This window comes from Rutidosis leptorrhynchoides, chromosome 7 (assembly GCF_046630445.1).
Source record: "Rutidosis leptorrhynchoides isolate AG116_Rl617_1_P2 chromosome 7, CSIRO_AGI_Rlap_v1, whole genome shotgun sequence".
Lineage (NCBI taxonomy): Eukaryota > Viridiplantae > Streptophyta > Magnoliopsida > Asterales > Asteraceae > Rutidosis > Rutidosis leptorrhynchoides.
This window is the reverse complement of record NC_092339.1, coordinates 281,633,207-281,655,885: the sequence shown is the minus strand read 5'-3', so window position 1 is coordinate 281,655,885 and position 22,679 is coordinate 281,633,207.

Below are 22,679 nucleotides of genomic sequence, written 5' to 3'. Positions count from 1 at the left end.
ACGCGCGACGTAACGAACTAAAAATTACAAGTCAACTATGCACATGAATATAATATAATATATAATTAATTCTTAAAATTATATATATATTATATTATATAATTAAAACCATCGGCAAACAAGAAAATCAAAGTTATGTGAGCTGTCCCTATACTCCATGCGATCGCATGACATATGCAAAGAAAGCTCATGCGATCGCATGGCCCTGAAATGCTGGCCACATCTATAAAAGGCGGCGAATTCAGCGAACAAAAACACATCTTTTTCTATCCACACTCTCTCACGATATATATATATATATATATATATATATATATATATATATATATATATATATATATATATATATATATATATATATATATATATAATTTATAATTTTAATTTTAATTTAAGATTAATAATAATAATAAGGGTATGTTAGCAAATGTTGTAAGTGTGTAAGTCGAAATTCTGTCCGTGTAACGCTACGCTATTATTAATCATTGTAAGTTATGTTCAACCTTTTTAAATTAATGTCTCGTAGCTAAGTTATTATTATGCTTATGTAAATTGAAGTAATCGTGATGTTGGGCTAAAATATTAAAGACGGGGTTATTGGGCTTTGTACCATAATTGGGGTTTGGACAAAAGACCGACACTTGTGGAAATTAGACTATGGGCTATTAATGGGCTTTATATTTGTTTAATTGAATGTTAGTTCGTTAATTTAATATTAAGATTTACAATTGGACATACCTATAAATAACCATATACACTCGATCGGACACGATGGGCGGGATATTTATAAGTACTAATAATCGTTCATTTGATCGGACACGGGAATGGATTAATAGTCAATGGACTCATTAAAACACGGGTGAATTATGTATAAGGACACTTGGCGTAATTGTTAAAAAGTATTAAAATCTTGGGTTACACGCAGTCGATATCCTGGTGTAATTATTAAACAAAGTATTAAGACCTTGTTACAGTTTAAGTCCCCAATTAGTTGAAATATTTGACTTCTGATATAAGGATAATTTGACGAGGATACTCGCACTTTATATTTATGACTGATGGACTGTTATGGACAAAAACCAGATGGACATATCGAATAATCCAGGACAAAGGACAATTAATCCATGGTAATAAACTAAAATCAACACGTCAAACATCATGATTACGGAAGTTTAAATAAGCATAATTCATATTTCATCGCACTTTTATTTACTGTCATTTTATTCATTGCATTTTTATTTATCGCACTTTTTAATTGTCGTACTTTTTAATTATCGCAATTTTATTTATCGCACTTTAAATTATTGCATTTTAATTATCGTCATTTACTTTACGCTTTAAATTAAGTTATATTTATTTTTAATATTTTACATTAGGTTTTAACTGCGACTTAAGACATAAAATCGACAAACTGGTCATTAAACGGTAAAAACCCCCTTTTATAATAATAATACTACTTATATATATATATATATATATATATATATATATATATATATATATATATATATATATATATATATATATATATATATATATATATATATATATATATATATATATATATATATATATATATATATATATATATATATATATATATATATATATATATAGTTTTAAAAATATAGCATTAAACTTGGTTAGCTTCCTGTGGAACGAACCGGACTTACTAAAAACTACACTACTGTACGATTAGGTACACTGCCTATAAGTGTTGTAGCAAGGTTTAGGTATATCCACTCTATAAATAAATAAATAACTTGTGTAAAATTGTATCGTATTTAATAGTATTTCGTATAAAAATATAACTATTTCATATACACCTCTACGCACATCAAGTATTTTTGGTGCCGCTGCCGGGGATCACTTAACGCCGAAGCGAAACGCTATTTTTTTTAAAAAAAAAAAGATTTTTGTTAAGTTTTAATTTCTTTTTGTAAAAATACGTTTTAAATATTAAAAATATAAAAAGAAAAACGAAATATATATATTTTTAAGAGTTTGTTTAAAATATAAAGTTTTTCTATTTGTATTTTAGTTTTTAAAAATTAGGTTTTTATTCATTTTATATAAATAAATTAAAAACAGAAAAATATAAAAAAATATAAAACGTATTCGGGCTACACTGTAGTAGCCCAATTTGTGATCTGAATATTTGGGCCATGCGACCGCATGAACCCGTAGGCTAAAACTCATGCGACCGCATGAGATTGTCTGACACGCAAGGATTGAACCTGGTACTGCATTAATTATGGAGTATAATTTAATTATTATTATTAGTAAACCCTAATTAGGGTTAATTATTATATTAATTAATTTTAGTTTTATTTATTTTGTATTTTTAAGTTATAATTATTTTTATTAATAAAATAAATTAATACTTTTATAAAAATAATAATATAAAAATAATATTTTTGTAAAATTGTATTTTTATAACATTAAGTCTATTTTTATAAATTTTATATTTTAATCGTTTATTCGTAATTTGTAATTTTTCATTCGTATTTAATTTTAAACTTAGTATTTTGCCATAATTATTGTTTATATTTCTAGATTTTTAGACTTTGCCGTAAAATCCCTTAAGTGCTTTTTCTTTAGACTAAGATTTAGGTGCTTTAGAATTTTGCGACGCCATTTTAAGTTTTAGTGCCTTTTTAAGTTATTTTCGTTTTGGATATAGAATTCCTTTAAGCTTTAATACCTTTAGACGTAAGTTTAAATATTTAGTTTTTAGACTTTTGAGTTTAGACGATTTTCTTTCTTATTTTTATTTTTCGACCTTTTATTTTTTTCGACATTTTTCGATGCGCTTTTTATCTTTCTTATTTCTCGACGCTCTAGTTTTTAGGACATAGAATTTTCTATTTCTTCTCTAAAATTTCAAAACGAAAAATTATTTTAAGTGGTTAAATTGATAGACATCCAAAATTTTCTGGTTCGTAGTAATAGTTGGATTTGTTAGTGGCGAGTTGTGGGCTTCCGATTTAAAGGGTCCTGGCTACCTGCTGCATCTATTGGATATTCAAAACGTGGGCAGAATCAGAAAAGTCTATTAATTTGATAACTTATATAATTTTTATCTTTTATAACTAATAGGATATTCTGTGAATGCGCCGAGCAAAACGTTCACCACCTTTTATATGTTCACCACCTATAACTCGATCAAGACATCTAGCCAACATTGTCGCCGTTGATTTTTCTTTAGAATCGTCATCTAGTCGACCAAGTACTCCAGTTCAAATTTCTGATAATCCATTTTTTGAACCCGACCTCACAATTGAGAATCCGGAGGATATTCAGGGACAATTCAGAGATCCTGAACCACTAATCATTCCTCCTGAACCACAAATCACTCATCCAGAGATTGTCGAGGAAGAAACCATTAAATCAAAATCCCTTAATGATTCAGATTCAGCAAATTCAATAATGGAAAATCTGGAACCTCTAAGTATAGAAGACCAAATGAGGGCTAAACGCACTGGCCAAGGTCACGCAATTACTCAACCAGACATTAATGCGCCAGATTATGAAATCAAAGGACAAATCCTACACATGGTAACTAATCAATGCCAATTTAGTGGTGCGCCGAAGGAAGATCCAAACGAACATCTTCGTACCTTTAATAGGATCTGTACACTATTTAAAATTCGAGAAGTGGAGGATGAACAGATCTATCTCATGTTATTTCCCTGGACTTTAAAGGGAGAAGCCAAAGATTGGTTATAATCATTACCTGAAGGGACGATTGATACATGGGATGTTTTAGTTGAAAAATTTCTTAAACAATTCTTTCCAGCATCTAAAACCGTGAGACTTCAAGGAGAAATAGTTACGTTCACGTAAAAGCCAAATGAAACTCTGTATAAGGCATGGACAAGATTTGGAAAGTTGTTGAGAGGATGTTCGCAACATGGTTTAGACACTTATCAAATAGTACAAATATTCTACCAAGGATGTGACATCACTACAAGAAAAGACATCGATATAGCAGCTGGTGGTTCCATTATGAAGAAAACCGCAACTGAAGCTTACAAAATTATTGATAACACTGCTTCCCACTCACATGAGTGGCATCAAGAAAAAGATATCGTTAGATCATCTAAAGCGGCTAGAGCCGATTCTAGCCATGACTTTGATTCCATTTCCGCAAAGATAGATGCTGTCGAGAGACGAATGGAAAAAATGACTAAAGATATTCACTCAATACGAATTAGTTGTGAGCAGTGTGGAGGACCACATTTGACAAAAGATTGTCTCAGTATTGAACAGACAATGGAACAAAGAGAGAATGTTTCATACATGAACCAAAGGCCTGGAAATAATTATCAGAATAATTATCAACCGCCAAGACCAATCTACAATCAAAATTAGAATTATAACCGAAATGTTCCATACAATAATCAACAAGGTCCTAACAATCAACAAGTATCCAACAATACTTACAATCAGCAAAGACCTATTTTTCCAATTAAACCACCACAAACCGATGATAAAAAGCCAAATTTAGAAGACATGATGTCGAAGCTAGTTGAATCTCAAACTCAATTTTTCACATTTCAGAAACAAACCAATGAACAAAATGCTTAAGCATTTAGAAATCAACAAGCTTCAATCCAAAATCTGGAACAAGAAGTAAGCAAACTAGCAAGGTTGATAGGTGAAAGAAAACCGGGAAGTCTACCTAGCAATACAAATGCTAACCCCCGGAATGAAACAGCTAAAGCCATTACCACAAGAAGTGGTATTACACTTAAACCACCTGAAATACATGTAATTTCTGATGACTCTATTCCTACTCTACAAGAACCACAGCCTGAGCAAGATAAGGAAACAGAACCGGTAATTGAAAATGTTAATGAAGATAACACAGTTAAGGCTAAACCTTATGTTAAACCATACCAACCACCACTTCCTTACCCGAGTAAACTGAGAAAAGAAAGACTTGAAGCCGAGCAATCCAAATTCTTGGATATGTTTAAACAGATAAATGTCAATCTTCCTCTCATTGATGTGATTTCAGGAATGCCTAGATATGCTAAATTCTTGAAAGATCTAATCACAAATAGAAAGAAAATGGAAGAACTTTCGGCTGTTACAATGAATGCTAATTGTTCTGCAGTGCTGTTGAATAAGATACCAGAAAAATTATCAGATCCAGGAAGTTTCACAATTTCATGTTTTCTGGGTAGTCTTAGTTCAATAGAAGCATTGGCATATTTAGGTGCTAGTATAAATTTAATGCCGTATTCACTATACACTAAACTAGATCTCGGAGAATTGAAACCAACACGAATAAGCATACAACTAGCCGATCGATCAGTAAAATATCCTAGAGGGATAATGGAGAACATGCTAGTTAAAGTTGGTACTTTAGTATTTCCAGTAGATTTTGTTATTCTGGACATGGAATAAGATTCTCGAGTTCCTCTCATATTAGGAAGACTATTCTTAAACACGGCTAAAGCAATAATAAACGTGTTCGGTAAGAAACTGACCCTAAGTATAGAGGACGAGAGTGTTACCTTTTCTGTGGATAGAGCAATGCAACAACCGCAATTTGCAGATGATACATGTTATTATATTCAAACTATAGATTCACATGCAGAATTGTTACAAGAATTTCCAGAATTACAAGGAACATGAGAATGTTCTTTAGGAGAAAGAACTAAACTAATTGATGAAGCTGAAATGTTAGCTGCACTCATGGCTAATGAATACAAACCAACAACAGAAGAAATTCAAATGCTAAAAGAGGAAGACAGATATCGATACAAATCATCTATAGAAGAACCACCGACATTAGAGTTAAAGCCACTTCCAAACCATTTGGAATATGCTTATTTACATAGTGAATCTGAATTACCTGTAATAATATAATCTTCTCTTACTGCAAATGAAAAATCTCAACTCATTTCTGTAATAAAAGCTCATAAACCAGCTATTGCATGGAAGATTCATGATATTAAAGGCATAAGTCCTTCGTATTTCACACATAAAATCCTTATGGAAGAAGGTCCTAAAACGTATGTGCAACGCCAACGAAGACTAAATCCTAATATGCAACATGTTGTTAAGAAAGAAATTATTAAACTGCTAGACGCAGGTTTAATTTATCAAATCTCTGATAGTCCATGGGTAAGCCCAGTTCAATGCGTACCTAAGAAGGGTGGCATGACTGTCATCACAAATGAAAAAAAATGAGCTTATTCCTACTAGGACTGTAACAGGATGACGTGTTTGTATTGATTATAGAAAATTAAATGACGCCACCAGAAAAGATCACTTTCCCTTACCTTTCATTGATCAAATGTTATAAAGATTAGCCGGAAACAGTTACTATTGTTTTCTTGACGGTTTCTCCGGATATTTTCAAATTCTAATAGCACCCGAGGACCAAGAGAAAACCACGTTCAGGTGCCCTTATGGTACTTTTGCTTACAAACACATGCCATTTGGACTTTGCAACGCCCCTGCAACCTTTCAAAGGTGCATGATGGCAATTTTTCACGACATGATAGAAGAATGCATGGAAGTTTTCATGGATGACTTTTCAGTCTTTGGTGATACTTTTGAATCATGTCTAGTTAATCTTGAACGAATGCTTATTAGATGCGAACAATCAAATCTAGTTCTTAATTGGGAGAAATGCCATTTCATGGTTAAAGAAGGCATCGTTCTTGGTCACAAAATTTCAAAGAAAGGAATTGAAGTGGATAGAGCTAAAGTAGATGTAATTGCTAAACTTCCACATCCCACCAATGTTAGAGGAGTTAGGAGTTTTCTAGGGCATGCCGGTTTTTATCGACGTTTCATAAAAGATTTTTCTAAAATTGCCACTCCTATGAATAAACTCCTAGAAAAAGATGCTCCATTCATCTTTTCGGATGAATGCATCAAATCTTTTAATATTCTTAAAGAAAAACTCACTAATGCGCCGATCATGAAAACTCCAATTGGAACCACACCTTTTAAACTCGTTTACGGAAAAGCATGTCACCTTCCAGTAGAAATTGAGCACAAAGCATTTTGGGCTTTGAAGACATGTAATCTTGATTTGCATGAAGCCGGACGTCTACGGTTAAGTCAATTAAATGAATTAGAAGAATTAAGACATGAAGCATACGAAAATTCGTTAATCTATAAAGAAAGAATGAAGAAATGGCATGATAAAAGAATCAGAAGTTCAAAAGAATTTAAAGAAGGAGACAGAGTTCTTCTTTTCAATTCACGATTGAAGCTATTTCCTGGAAAATTGAAATCAAGATGGTCTGGACCATTCATAGTAAAAAGAGTTTTCCCGTACGGAACAGTAGAATTAATAAATTAAAATGGGATTGAATTTAAGGTTAATGGTCACAGAGTTAACATTACATAGATAATCCAATGGAAGTTGAAGATGAAGTTAATCATAATTTCGATACCACGGCTAACTAAGTGTGGGAAGATTCGAATCTTTTTAGGGTAATATGTATTTCTGTTAGATTTAGATATTCTATTTTCGTGTAGTTCCCGAGAATGGAATCCGAATGGTCTTTCCCTAGCAGACCCTAAAGAACTAGTCTTCTCCCTCCATTCTGAATTTTTATTTTTTTTAAGTTTTACGAGATGGAGAATTCCTTTGATCTGAACCATGGTCTACTACTACATGCTTTGATTACTAAACGTAATAATGACATACTCCCGAGTGAAGTGGTATCATTCGTAAGAGGCAAAATGGACGAAGTAAGGAGAGAACTCAGGAAAGATCATCATAAGATACATTTTGGTAAAGGAAAATAAAAATCCGCAACAAAAAGAAGAGCACGACACCTTGAAAGATATTATAAATGCGGAAAATGGTCATACGAAGGTAAATGTTCAAACAATCAAACATATTCAAATACCGAATTTGTTACTCTATGCAGAGAAGGACCGTTCATATGTTTAGAAGAAAAGATATTGAAGAATCAAGGTTACGCTTATGTAGCTTTGGAAAATCAAATCACACGACTCTCATATGAGTCAGCTAAAGCAGGTCTCTGAGAATTCTTTCTCACAGGTAAGTATGTACAGTTTTTATTTGTTTTTATTTATTGCTTTTAACCTTTTGATAATAAACGCTAAATCATTCGCTATAAAGTATTAAATTGATATTCAATAAAATTAGGTATGTGAAACCGAAATTATTGATATCGTACAAAAATTTATTACATCACTGAGAAATTTACCGTTTATTCTTAAGGTATAAATATCTTTAATCAATCAACCCAAAATATTTCAAAAATTCGTCATGAGTAAAACTTGGTTATGGAACCGAAATTACTTTACCCAAAAGAGGGACGTATATTTTTTATAATATTTGATTGATTAAAGTGAGATAAAAGACCAAAAAGATTTTTAATTTTAATTTTTACCTTGTTTTTAAAATTAATATATAAATATTAAATTATTAATGTAAATTTTTAAAACCAATATTATTAAGTTTTTTAATATTTTAAAAAAATAATATTTTTAATATAAGTTTATAAAATTAATGTATAAAAATATTAATGATATTTATATGAATTTTTAATTTTACGCACTTTAAATTTAAGTTTGGTGTGAATTTAAAAACAAAAATTTACTTTATTTCATTAAGTTAAAAATTTGATATTTAAAATTCGTCGTAAGTTGAAAACTAGGTCGTTGAACCGAAATTGCTTTACCCGAGGGCGGGACGAGAAATTTTGTTATCATTATTTTTAGTCTTATTGAATTAAAGTATGCCAAAAACATTAAAAAATCCAAAAATCTTTGCTTTTAAAACCATGCTTAAAAATGACAAATTTTAAAATTTTGTCGAGGGACGGATTAGGACAACGATCCGAAACGACCTCTTCCTAAATAACAAGGAAAACAAAATTTTATATTTATTTAATTATTTATTTTATAAGTTAGAGAGTTTGATATATATATATATATATATATATATATATATATATATATATATATATATATATATATATATATATATATATATATATATATATAAGGGCAGGGACCTCATGCGATCGCATGAGATTTACCCTTTAACCTCATGCGATCGCATGAAGGCAGAAAACTGGTCAGGAGCATAAGTCAGTCGACCTGCTCTTTTTTCACACAACACACATACACAAACACGAACACACACACTAAATCACCCCTAAAATCATCAATTTTTCACCAAATTCAACCAAATTTTGTCCTAAAATCAACTACAATCATGTCTTTCTTTAGATGGGGAGGGAAAAAGGTAAAGATTTCACCCCTAAACTCTTTAAATTTTCAGTTTTAGTATTCTTGAGCTAATTTTTACCTAATTTAATTTTGTTAATTTCTAGTGTAATTAGAGTTAAATTGTTAGTATATTATGCATGTATAACCTAGATTGATGTTATTTAACATGATTTGAAGCCTTAAACTTCAAAATTTTTAGAAATCTAGAGTTTGTGTTCTTGAGCAATTTGGGGCATTTTGATATAAACAAGTTATGGCCGATTTTTGTCATTAATTATTGTTAAATTAAGTAGTGTAACATGTTTAGGTAGCTAAATGATCCAAACTTTGATCCTAAACATGATTTTTGAGAATTAAAGTGGACTTTTTAAGTCTAAAATTCATGAACTTGATTAAATTGATGTAAATGCTATTTGAAACTTGTTTAATTGCTAGTAATGGTTATTTTAACATGTTATTTGAGTTGAATGCTTATGAACTTTGTAAACATTTTCATATATGCTTATTTGAAAAAGTGTAGAATTGATAAAAATATGAAAATGAGCATGAGTTTAATATGGATTAAACATGTCATTGTAATTGTTTCAAGTTGTTATTTTGCTAACACTAATGCATATTTGGATGCACAAATTTTGTGTTTAATGTGTTTTGCAGAAATATACCGAATCTGGCAGTGGATCATCATCTAGACAACCTGAAAACGAACATGAACCAGAAATGCAATATGAACCAGAACCTGAACAGGAACAACAACAGGAACAACAATATCATAATGATCAACACATACCATATTATGATCCGCAGCAAGAATATGTTAATGCCTACGTATAATTTCCGATTCATCTAATAATAGAACACCCAACGATTCATGAAGAACAGTTGCATCCCAATTTGAGATTTGATCGAAGTTGGAGAGATTACCCGACATACCAAAGTAACAAATTTAAACTGGTAACGAAAAATGTAGAAGTACCGAGGGTAATCGATTGGGAGCCTTTGGAAAGGGTCCAACTAGCTAACTCAGTTAGGGAGCATCTGATCCAAAGGTATGGGAACTCTTCTTTTCCCGATTGGGAATATTTATTCACCATTCGTAGGCCTGTATAAAAGGAGTGGTGTGTTGAGCTTATGAGTACTACATCACTTGATGCGGATGTAGTTAGGTTAGACGATAAGAATTTTCTTAGATTTTTACTTGGCCGTAGGATGTATAGGATGTCCATGCTGGACATGGCTAGGGCTTTACAGATTTACACTCCTGGTGAATTACTACTACCTAATTGTACAAATTTGATTTATCATGGTGATAGGGTAGATAGGAATTTTGATGCTGACGCCGTCTGGAGGAGTATGTCAAATTATAATGTTTTTACGTGAGGAGGAAGACACTCCTATTTAGATATTAACAAAGCCGAGCTTCATATTATACATAGATTTTTAGCTAATTCGATTACACAAAGAGGTAACAACAAGGAGAAAGTGACTCAACACGATTTATTTTACCTTAAGTGTATTCGAAACACTAGAAGCTTTGTTAATATCCCCTACTGTTTTGGTTTTTATCTGTCCAAAATGGTGAAAGGAATACAGGACGGGGGAATAATAGGAGGAGGTATTTTTGTTACTCTCATTGGAGAGTATTTAGGTGTAGATAGGGATCAAGGGGGTCCACTGATGGTATGTAGGAAACAGGTTGAGACTTTAGGATTGCGGGTCTATCAGGGTGCAAAGGTATTAAAGATTAGACGCAATCAGGCAGCACCATATGATAGTCGTCATCCACAGGTAGAGAGAGGTTCAGATGAGGAAATGGAGGAATCGGATGACATTAGGGATGTCATTAGGGAAGCTGTTACTGACGTTTACCAGCGTATAGATGAGGTAAAAATGACAAACGAGGCTAGACATAGTAGGTACGAGCAGTGGCACGCCGAGAATGTGTACGAGCATTCTAGGCAATGACATCATGATAGATGGCACTATCATCAGCATCAGATCATGAGCCAGCTATCACCTCAGGTACCAAATAACTACGTACCGACCCGACCTGCTTACTATCCTCCACACCAGCCCGATATGCGACCACCATTTACTATCTACGACCCTAACCAGGCCTATCAGTACACCTATAACCAACCGTGGAACCCGACCGATGACATGAACTGGAACCCCTATCCAGATTGATACAGTTCTCGTTGGTGATTTCTATGATTTTTTTATTTTTATTTATTTATGTTTAAACATATAATATTGTGATACTTTTATGTAAGTTTTAACATTTTTATTATGTTGTACTAACATTTCAAATTACCATGCATGTTATTATTTGTATGTATGTATATTGTCAATTGTACACAACAGGGTAAAACAGCGAATTTTCAAAGACTGACATTAAGTTCACCAAAAGCTACTAATTTTGATGACAAAACAAAAAATAAATGTGATGTAACAACAAGACGGAATGAACAAATGATGTGCACCATTTATCATTCAACAAACAAACGCCAATATATTTGGAAACTTTAGTAAAATTTAATCATTTTTCTACGCTAATCACCCTCAATAATTTAAATTGTTATTGATTTCTTGCAAATGAGGGCATTGCAAGATCTTAAGTGTGGGAAGGGGTTAAATTCTTTCAGATTTTTAAAATTTTTGACTTATACACTTGGTTACCATTAAAAATACTAGTAACGCAGTAGTTGTATTAGAATCTAGTGCTCTCTGATAATAAAGAACAGCCCTAGTCTTATATACTGACTACCCAAAATCATGTTTATACAAATTAAATGAACTCAAAATTAGGTGTTAACACCGAAATTTATGTTTATACAAAATTTTTCAAAATTTTCAATTAAATGAACTCAAAATCATGTTTATACAAATTTATGAACGATAAAACTAGGTGTTAACACCGAAATTATTGTTACCTCGGAAAGGACATAAATTGAGAAACAACCCAAAATGTTAGAATTCATTTAAAATTGAATAGAGGAAAATAAAAAGGCAAAGAAAGGAAAATAAAAGCCAAGTGTGGGAAAAATTTACCAAGTTATTTAGAACATATGTCACATATTTTTGTACAAATAATTGAAGATACTTTGTTTTGGACGATTTTAATCAAGTTTTACCCAGTTTATTGTAATAGAATTTAAAAAGGAAGTAAAGTCTACCGAGAAAAAGACACGCGCTTCTTGATTTAGGTCAGGAAGTTGTCGTCCAGACCAGTTGTAGAGTCTACGAAAAATCTTGAAAAGTTTTCTCGAAAATCAGCTGGAAATCCACGGACCTCAACATCAAACAGGGTCGCCAAGTGGTCAGACTTATCCTAACCATGAGAGGATCTGTCTCGTACAATGGGGGGCACCATGCAAATTAGCTTATAAGACTAATGAATCAGATCCCCAGAAAGGATAATCTCCTTAAAAATCAAAAATCAGCTTTTAAGTCTGATATTACTCAATCCTTGAGATTGACCTTAAAGATTGAGAATTATAAACTCATAGAATTCGATGATATCTAAACTCGAGCTTGAACGAGAAAATATTTTGATTAAATTACAAACCGATTTGTTTTCTGAAAACCCTATTTTCAATGCGTTCATTACCATTGAACATAAAATCCTAGGAATTCACCTGGAATTCATTAGGTCACCTGAACCAAATCGGGTGTCAACCGTAAGAACGGTGGTTGCATAGCATGGTCGAAGACAGGACCTTGTGCCAGACCGAAAAAATATAGGATGATCTTTACTATTGCTCCTACAAAGGATAGTAATTACATCCGACACGTTATAGACCATAATCAAAAGCATGTCACGGGACATTGCCTTAACAGTTGCTTGTTCAACGCTTTCCTTTACAATTGGACGGTAGTTTACCGAAAGGTAATGTACGGAGCAAGTAAACTGGACGTGTTGCTTTCCCAATACAAGGTTAGCAAGTGGGTGACACAAAACCGCAAGTTTTGAGCTAAAATTTTCAAATCTGAAACCCACAAAATCCACAAAAACATTTTGCAAACACCGGTGAAGGGTTATTCCGGAAAACTTATCTAGGGTAAAAGCTAGATTGAATTTTCAAAAAGATCAAATGTTTTCATAAAGATCTAATTTCCTAAAGGATCTAAATTTTCATAGTCATGTGGGACTGTAAACCACATCGTTACTACCATTGTTCATACAGCCGTATAGAAATCACTGATGTACAAAGTGTGAAGAATAAAGAAGTGATTCTAGTATTTTTATTTCAAGACTATATTGCTTGAGGACAAGCAACGCTCAAGTGTGGGAATATTTGATAATGCTAAAAATGAACATATATTTCATAGCATTATCCTTCAAGAAAGACAAGCTTTTGGTTGCAATTGTTCTATTTACAAGTGATATTCGTTTAAATAATAAAAGGTGAAGACAAAAGACAGATTCGACGATTTGAAGACGCAAATGACCAAAAAGCTAAAAAGTACAAAGTAGAATCAAAGTGGTTCAAATTATTGATGAGAAACGTCTAAAAATTACAAGAGTACGAGCCGCAAAACGCAAAGTACAAGATATTAAATTGTACGCAAGGACGTTCGAAAATCCGGAACCGGGACCAGAGTCAACCCTCAACGCACGACGCAACGGACTAAAAATTACAAGTCAACTATGCACATGAATATAATATAATATATAATTAATTCTTAAAATTATATATATATATATATATATATTATATTATATAATTAAAACCGTCGGCAAACAAGAAAACAAAGTTATGTGAGCCGTCCCTAGACTCCATGCTATCGCATGGCATATGCAAAGGAAGCTCATGCGATCGCATGGCCCTGAAATGCTGGCCACATCTATAAAAGGCGACGAATTCAGCGAACAAAAACACATCTTTTTCTATCCACACTCTCTCACGATATATATATATATATATATATATATATATATATATATATATATATATATATATATATATATATATAATTTATAATTTTAATCTTAATTTTAATTTAAGATTAATAATAATAAGGGTATGTTAGCAAATGTTGTAAGTGTGTAAGTCGAAATTCTGTCCGTGTAATGCTACGATATTATTAATCATTGTAAGTTATGTTCAACCTTTTTAAATTAATGTCTCATAGCTAAGTTATTATTATGCTTATTTAAATTGAAGTAATCGTGATGTTTGGCTAAAATATTAAAGACGGGGTTATTGGGCTTTGTACAATAATTGAGGTTTGGATAAAAGACCGACACTTGTGGAAATTAGACTATGGGCTATTAATGTGCTTTATATTTGTTTAATTGAATGATAGTTCGTTAATTTAATATAAAGATTTAAAATTGGATGTACCTATAAATAACCATATGCACTCGATCGGACACGATGGGCTGGATATTTATAAGTACTAATAATCGTTCATTTGACCGGACACGGGAATGGATTAATAGTCAATGGACTCATTAAAACAGGGGTGAATTATGTACAAGGACACTTGGCGTAATTGTTAACAAAGTATTAAAACCTTGGGTTACACGCAGTCGATATCCTGGTGTAATTATTAAACAAAGTATTAAGACCTTGTTATAGTTTAAGTCCCCAATTAGTTGGAATATTTGACTTCGAATATAAGGATAATTTAACGAGGACACTCGCACTTTATATTTATGACTGATGGACTGTTATGGACAAAACCAGATGGACATATCGAATAATCCAGGACAAAGGACAATTTACCCATGGTAATAAACTAAAATCAACACATCAAACATCATGATTACGGAAGTTTAAATAAGCATAATTCCTTTAATTCATATTTCATCGCACTTTTATTTACTGTAATTTTATTCATTGCATTTTTATTTATCGCACTTTTTAATTGTCGTACTTTTTAATTATCGCAATTTTATTTATCATCATTTTATTTATCGCACTTTAAATTATTGCATTTTAATTATCGTCATTTACTTTACGCTTTAAATTAAGTTATATTTATTTTTAATATTTTACATTAGGTTTTAACTGCGACTTAAGACATAAAATCGACAAACCGGTCATTAATCGGTAAAAACCCCCTTTTATAATAATAATACTACTTATATATATATATATATATATATATATATATATATATATATATATATATATATATATATACACAAATATAGTTTTAAAAATATAGCGTTCAACTTGGCTAGCTCCCTGTGGAACGAACCGGACTTAGGGTGCGTTTGTTTGCCTCTTAATGGGATGGTTCATTGCTGAATGCTGAATCATTCAGCATTCAGTGCGTTTGTTTCTGACTTCTGAATGACATATGGTGCTGAATGGTTCAGAATTTAGTGCTGAACCATTCAGAGATGAAACACTCTCTTAACCATTAAGAGCCTAAATTTTCTGTAATTTTCTCCTCCAGTCCTATCCTGAACACTTAACTAACAAGTATATTGAATATTTTTCATGTTACACTTTGATAAGGTTATTTTACTCAGTTTATATCGTTCATTCTAAGTTATTATCAAACAGTTTATTTTCATTTAGAACAAACTTTATTCAGAGGCTTTGAATCATTCAGATTCTGAACCATTCAGCGCTAAATCATTCAGTTTTATCAAACGCACCCTTACTAAAAACTACACTACTGTACGATTAGGTACACTGCCTATAAGTGTTGTAGCAAGGTTTAGGTATATCCACTCTATAAATAAATAAATAACTTGTGTAAAATTGTATCGTATTTAATAGTATTTCGTATAAAAATATAACTATTTCGTATACACCCCTGCGCACATCACTCATGCGAGTGGGAAGCTGTGTTATCAATAATCTTGTGAGCTTCGGTAGCGGTTTTCTTCATAATGGAACCACCAGCTGCTGTGTCGATGTCTTTTCGTGTAGCAACGTCGACACCTTAGTAGAATATTTGTACTATCTGATAAGTGTCTAAACCGTGCTGAGGACATCCTCTCAACAACTTTCCGAATCTTGTCCACGCCTCATATAATGTTTTATTTAGCTTTTGCGCGAACGTAACAATTTCTCCTTGAAGTCTCACGGCTTTAGATGCCGAAAAGAATATTTTAAGAAATTTTTCAACTAAGACATCCCATGTGTCAATCGCCCCTTCAGGTAACGATTCTAACCAATCTTTGGCTTCTCCCTTTAAAGTCCAGGGGAACAACATAAGATAAATAGTTTCATCCTCAACTTCTCGGATTTTAAATAGATTACAAATCATATTAAAAGTTCGAAGATATTGGTTTGGATCTTCTTTTGTTGTATCACTAAATTGGCACTGATTGGTGACCATGTGTAGGATTTGTCCTTTAATTTCAAAATTTGGCGCATTAACATCTGGCTTAATAATGGCGTGACTTTGGCCCGTGCGGGTGGCTCTCATTCGGTCTTCCATACTTTGAGGTTCTGTTTCTTCCATATTTGAAATTGTTGAATACGAATCACTAGAGGATTCTAATTTAACGGTTTGTGGTTCAGGATGAATGATTAGTGGTTCAGGATCTTGGAATTGTCCTTGAATATCCTCCGGGTTCTCAGTTGTGAAGTCGGGTTCAAAAAATGGATTATTTGAAATTTGAATTGGAGTACTTGTTCGACTAGATAATGATTCTAAAGAAAAATCAACGGTGACAATATTGGCTAGATGTCTTGATCGAGTTACAGGTGGTGAACGTATGAAAGGTGGTGAACGTTTTGCTCGGTGCATTCACTGAATATCCTATTAGTTATAAAAATAAAAATTATATAATTTATCAAATTAATAGACTTTTCTAATTTTGCCCACGTTTTGAATAGCCAATAGATGCAGCAGGTAGCCAGGACCCTTTAAATCGGAAGCCCACAACTCGCCACTAACAAACTAAACTATTACTACAAACCCGAAAACTTTGATGTCTATTAATTTAATCGCTTAAAATAATTTTTCGTCAAAATTTAAAGAAGATAAAAATCTATGTCCTAAAAACTAGAGTGTAGAAATGAGAAAGAAAAAGAAGTGCACCGAAAAACGTCGAAAAATAAAAATAAGAAAGAAAAATGTCGAAACTTAAAAGTCTAAAAGCTAAAAATTAAAAATTGCGTCTAAAGGTATTAAAACTTAAAGGAATTCTATATCCAAAATGGCAATAACTTAATTTAGGTACTAAAATATATAAACTGTGTCACAAAATTCTAAAGCGCCTAAATCTTAATTCTAAAGAAAAAGCACTTAAGGGATTTTACGGCAAAACCTAAAAATCTAGAAGTAAAAAATAACTACGAAAAAAACTAACTTAAAACTAATTACGAACGACAAATATTACGAAATAAATGATAAAAATATAAATTATAACTAAAATTATAAAAATGCAAATTTTATAAAAATATTATTTTTATATTATTATTATATAAAAATATTAATCTATATAATTAATAATAACAATAAAACTTAATATTACAAAATAATATTAAAACTAGAAACTAGAAATTAATATTAATTAATACAAACCCGAATTAATAATTAATAATATTTAAATTACAACCCTAATCCAGCATTTAATGCGTTTTAAGGTTCTGTGTCAGAAAGACCTACGCGATCGCGTAAGACTTAGACTCTACAGATACGCGATCGCGGAGTAATACAGTACCCAGCTTATCTGTTGGGCTTAAACTGTTCAGCCCACTAGTATTTTTATATTTGTTTTGGGCTTAATTTTGGGTTACGAATTAAATCGGCCCAAATTATAATTTTTATATTAATTTGATTTTAATTTTTATAAAATAATAGATAGAAAATTTATAGAAATAACTTATATTTTAAAAACTTGAAATAAAAATACTTTTTATAGACAAGTTCTTAAAAATACATATTTTCTTTCTTATTTTTTTTAAAAACTTATATAAAATTATATTTTTACAAAAATAGATTAAAAATATAGCGTTTCGCTTTCGAAGTTCCCCGGCAGCGGCTCCAAAAACTTGATGATTGCAGCGGTGTATACGAAATACTATTATTTTTAATACGAAATATGGTACAATTTACGCAAGTTTTATTTTAATTTATTAGATGGGATATACCTAAACCTTGCTACAACACTTATAGGCAGTGTACCTAATCGTAGAGTAGTGTAGTTTTTAGTAAGTCTGGTTCGTTCCACAGGGAGCTAGTGATTACGTACTAGATTTTTATAAAACTATATTTATATAAAATACATATAATTATATATAGTAATATTATTATTATAAAAGGGGGGTTTTACCGTTTAATGACCGTTTTGTCGATTTTATATTTTAAGCGTAAAGATAAATGACAATAATTAAAGTGCGTAGAATAAATAACAAAATTAAAATGACAATAAATAAAATGACAGTAAATAAAAGTACGATGAGATATAAAATAACACAATTATGCTTATTTAAACTTCCGTAACCATGATGTTTGACGTTTTGATTTTAATTTATATATCTGGGTTAATTGTCCTTTGTCCTGGATTTATTTTATACCTATCTGGTTTTTGTCCCTAATAGTCCATCGGTCATAATTATAAAATGTTCGTCAAATTAACCTTATTCCCGAAGTCAAATATTCCAACTAATTAGGGATTCAAACTGTAACAAGGTTTTAATACTTTATTAATAATTACACCAGGTTATCGACTGTGTGTAATCCAAGATTTTAATACTTTGTTACACCAATTACCCTTGTATGTAATCCACTCCTGTTTTAATAAGATATGAACATTAATTTATCCACTTGATCAGTTTGAATAATCAATTACCCAACCCGAATAATTAATTAAATGATTGTTAAAGATGCCGTATAAATGTCACTAAATAGGACATTCATAATCATTGAATAATTATTAGATTAACTAATTTGAAGATAGGTTCGACAGATTCCAACGAGTTATCATTCGATTAGACAATACCCCCCATCTATTAATAGTCCATAGTCCAATATCCACAAGTGTCGGTCTTTTGTCCAAACCCAAATTATGGTACAAAATCCAATAACCCCGTCTTTAATATTTAGTCCAACATCATGATTACTTCAGCTCAAATAAGCATAATAATAACTTAGTTACGATACATTAATTGTAAAAGAAAAAACATAGCTTACAGTGATTATTAATCGCGTAACGTTACACGGACAGAGTTCCGACTTTAAAACCCGTAAAACATTTCTTACAATAACTTTATTATTATTAACTTTGATGAAATCAAATGAGAATTTTTGTGGTGGAATTTTGATCAGAAACAAAGAGAGATATGGAAGAGCATGTGAAGAAATTAGGTTAAGAATTCTGTAGAAGGTGGATAACACATAAAATTTGAAAAGGTAAAAAATACTAAGTAAGAGATGGATTAGGGGATAATGTCGTTTTTGGGAGTTTAGTGAATAAAACGGCTGTTTTTTGAGTGCCAATTAGTATGTAAGAATAAAAAATACTAAGTAAGAGATGGAATAGGAGATAATGTCGTTTTTGGGAGTTTAGTGAATAAAACGGCTGTTTTTTGAGTGCCAATTAGTATATAAGAACTTAAATTAAAATTATAAATATAAATATAAATATAAATATAAATATGAATTACAGAAAGAAAGAAAGAAAGAAAGAAGAATGTGAAGAGGTGTATTGATCGAGCAGAATTCGTTGGCTTTTATAGGCAATTCTGTCCCAAGTAGCTCCGCGATCGCTGTACATTTGTGCCTTGGAGCTCCGCAATCGTGGAGGTCGTTTTTCCAGCTCACCAATTAAATCCAAAACGTGGGCAGCTTTGTATTTTATAATATATAATTTATATATAATTAATTATATATTATATTATATTCTTGTGCATAGTTGACTTGTAATTTTAGCTCCGTTGAGTCGTACGTTGATAGTTGGTTCATGTATCGGTTCCGGATTTTCGAACGTCTTTTCGTACGCTTTAATATCTTGTACTTTATGTTTCGCAACTTGTAATTTGCACAAAAAATTATTTTCCTTAACTCCCAAAATCCGCGCAAGTCTTTAACTCACTTTTAGTGGCACTTTTGAGTGCACTATGGCTTTAGTGGCACTTTTCAAGCTTTAATGACACTTTTTTCTTCAATTATTTAATCTTCGTGCTTCGTCTTCACATTTATTTATTTAAACGATTACAACTTAAAAATAGAATAATTACAACTAAAAACTTTACATATTGGAATGATATTGCGACTAAATATATGTTCATTTGGAGCACTATCAATATCTGTGAAGACCTAGCACATGAACTTACTGTCTTGTTTGAGTCAGTATCACTAGGTCAAACGGCTTCTGATTTTAAGATAGAACCTAAGGTAGAACCTAAAGAGGAAAAGCCTGCAGAATTAGATTTGTTTCATCTAGTTGACGAACTTGAAAAAGAGAACATAGAATTGCAATTTAGATGCAAACACTTGAAATAAATGCTTGAATTGAGTGAAGAATTGCCTAAACTTCCTAAGAAAGAATGTTCTTATGATTTTAAGGAAGGTGAAGTTTTAGTATCTGCTGAAGATTTATGTCTTGAGATTAAAAGCTTGAATCGAAAGATAGTTCAACTAAAACAGGCAACAACACAACAGATTGCTATGCAAGCACACACATCATAAATGCTTACTAAGTATATGAATACTGTTTTTGAGTGTGCTGGTGGGATTGATAAGACGGTTAAGGGTAAATCACAACCAAATGTTTCTAAAGTTTCAACACCCATTACCATTCTTAAAAATCCCTTGCGATCTCAATTTGTGAAAAGAATTTCAAAGGTTACACCTTCACCACAATTCATTGTGAAGAAGGTACATCATCCAGATGGTTCATGTTCAAGTGCAAAACTTTCTCTAATGTTAATCATAAAACATACAAAGGAAAGTATTTTAATAAAACCAAAGAAGTCTTCCAAACAAACCACAAGTCCAAATCCTGATTTGAGTGAGTATGATGCAAAGGAACGTAAAATAAAAATGGAAATTTTGCAAAATCAAAATACTCAAGTGTCAACTAAAAAGTTTCGACATCTAACTAACAAAGGTGTTTTTCGTGTCACAGGTTATAATCCTAACTTGAATTACAAGTCTGTATGGGTTCCTAAGTCCACGACTAAGAAAGTAGCAAACCAAAACAAGAAATCTTCTAGTCGACCTAGGAAGTCATCGCATGTTTTTCAATTCTCTTGTGTGAACAAAACATCTACTTGGAATAAATTGTGTGTAAAGACTTCTGATGATGATGATGTAAAACTTGATATCGCTTATGATGCTTCATGTGATGTGGCTTTAGATGATGCTTTAATGTCTAAATTGCATACTGCTTTACGTGATACATTGATTTGTGATCCAAAGTTTTTTGTTGGTACTAACCGTAGAGGACTCAAGAAACTTTGGGTACCTAAACTCTAGGAAAATTAACATTGACATCTGTGTGTGGTACATCGACTCCGGTTGTTCTTGACACATGACGGGCGATAAATCCTTTCTTGTCAATTTTATTGACAAATTCCTAGGAACGGTTACATTTGGAAATGACGAGATTACAGCGATAACGGGTTATGGAGATTATGTGAAAAATGGCATAACGATCAAACGGGTCTCATATGTTGAGGGTTTGGGGTGCAGTTTGTTTAGTGTCAGCCAATTTTGTGACGAAGATCTCAAAGTTCTGTTTGAACGTCATCAATGCTCGGTGCAATCCACCGATGGAAATGATCTCCTTGTTGGTAAACGTTGTGCTTCACTATATACTATTGACCTCAATGATGCACCATCACATGGGAACATGTGTTTGGCTACCCGTTCTACAAAAGAAAATTCGTGGTTATGGCATCATCGGATGTCACAAATGAATTACAAGGGTATCAATCAACTAGTCTCTAAAGACTTAATTGATGGTATACCTAGCTTTCAGTATGATAAGCATCATGCGTGTCCATCATGTGCGATGGGTAAGCTGAAACGGACTAATCATCCGCTTAAGCAAAACCCCAGTACTTCATCATCTTTGCAATTATTGCATATGGACTTATGTGGACCCATGAGGGTTTCTAGCCTCGGTGACTGGAAACATGTGCTTGTCATTGTAGATGACTATACACAATTTACATGGATTTTTCTTTTGAGGACTAAATCTGAAACCCCCGCCATTATCATTGAGTTCATCAAAAAGACTCAACGCTCTTTTAAAAAACATGTTAAGAGCAACCGAACTGATAATGGGACAGAATTTAAGAATGACCTGCTTGATAGTTATTTGAAAGACCAAGGCATTGAACATCAGTTCTCTGCTACACGAACCCCTCAACAGAATGGAGTAGTAGAACAACGTAATCGTACGTTGTGCGAGGCAGCTCGAACGATGCTTGCCTACTCCAAACTACCTCCAAAAATGTGGGGAGAGGCCATTTCAATTGCATGTTATACCAAAAATCGTTGAATCATTAATAAACGTC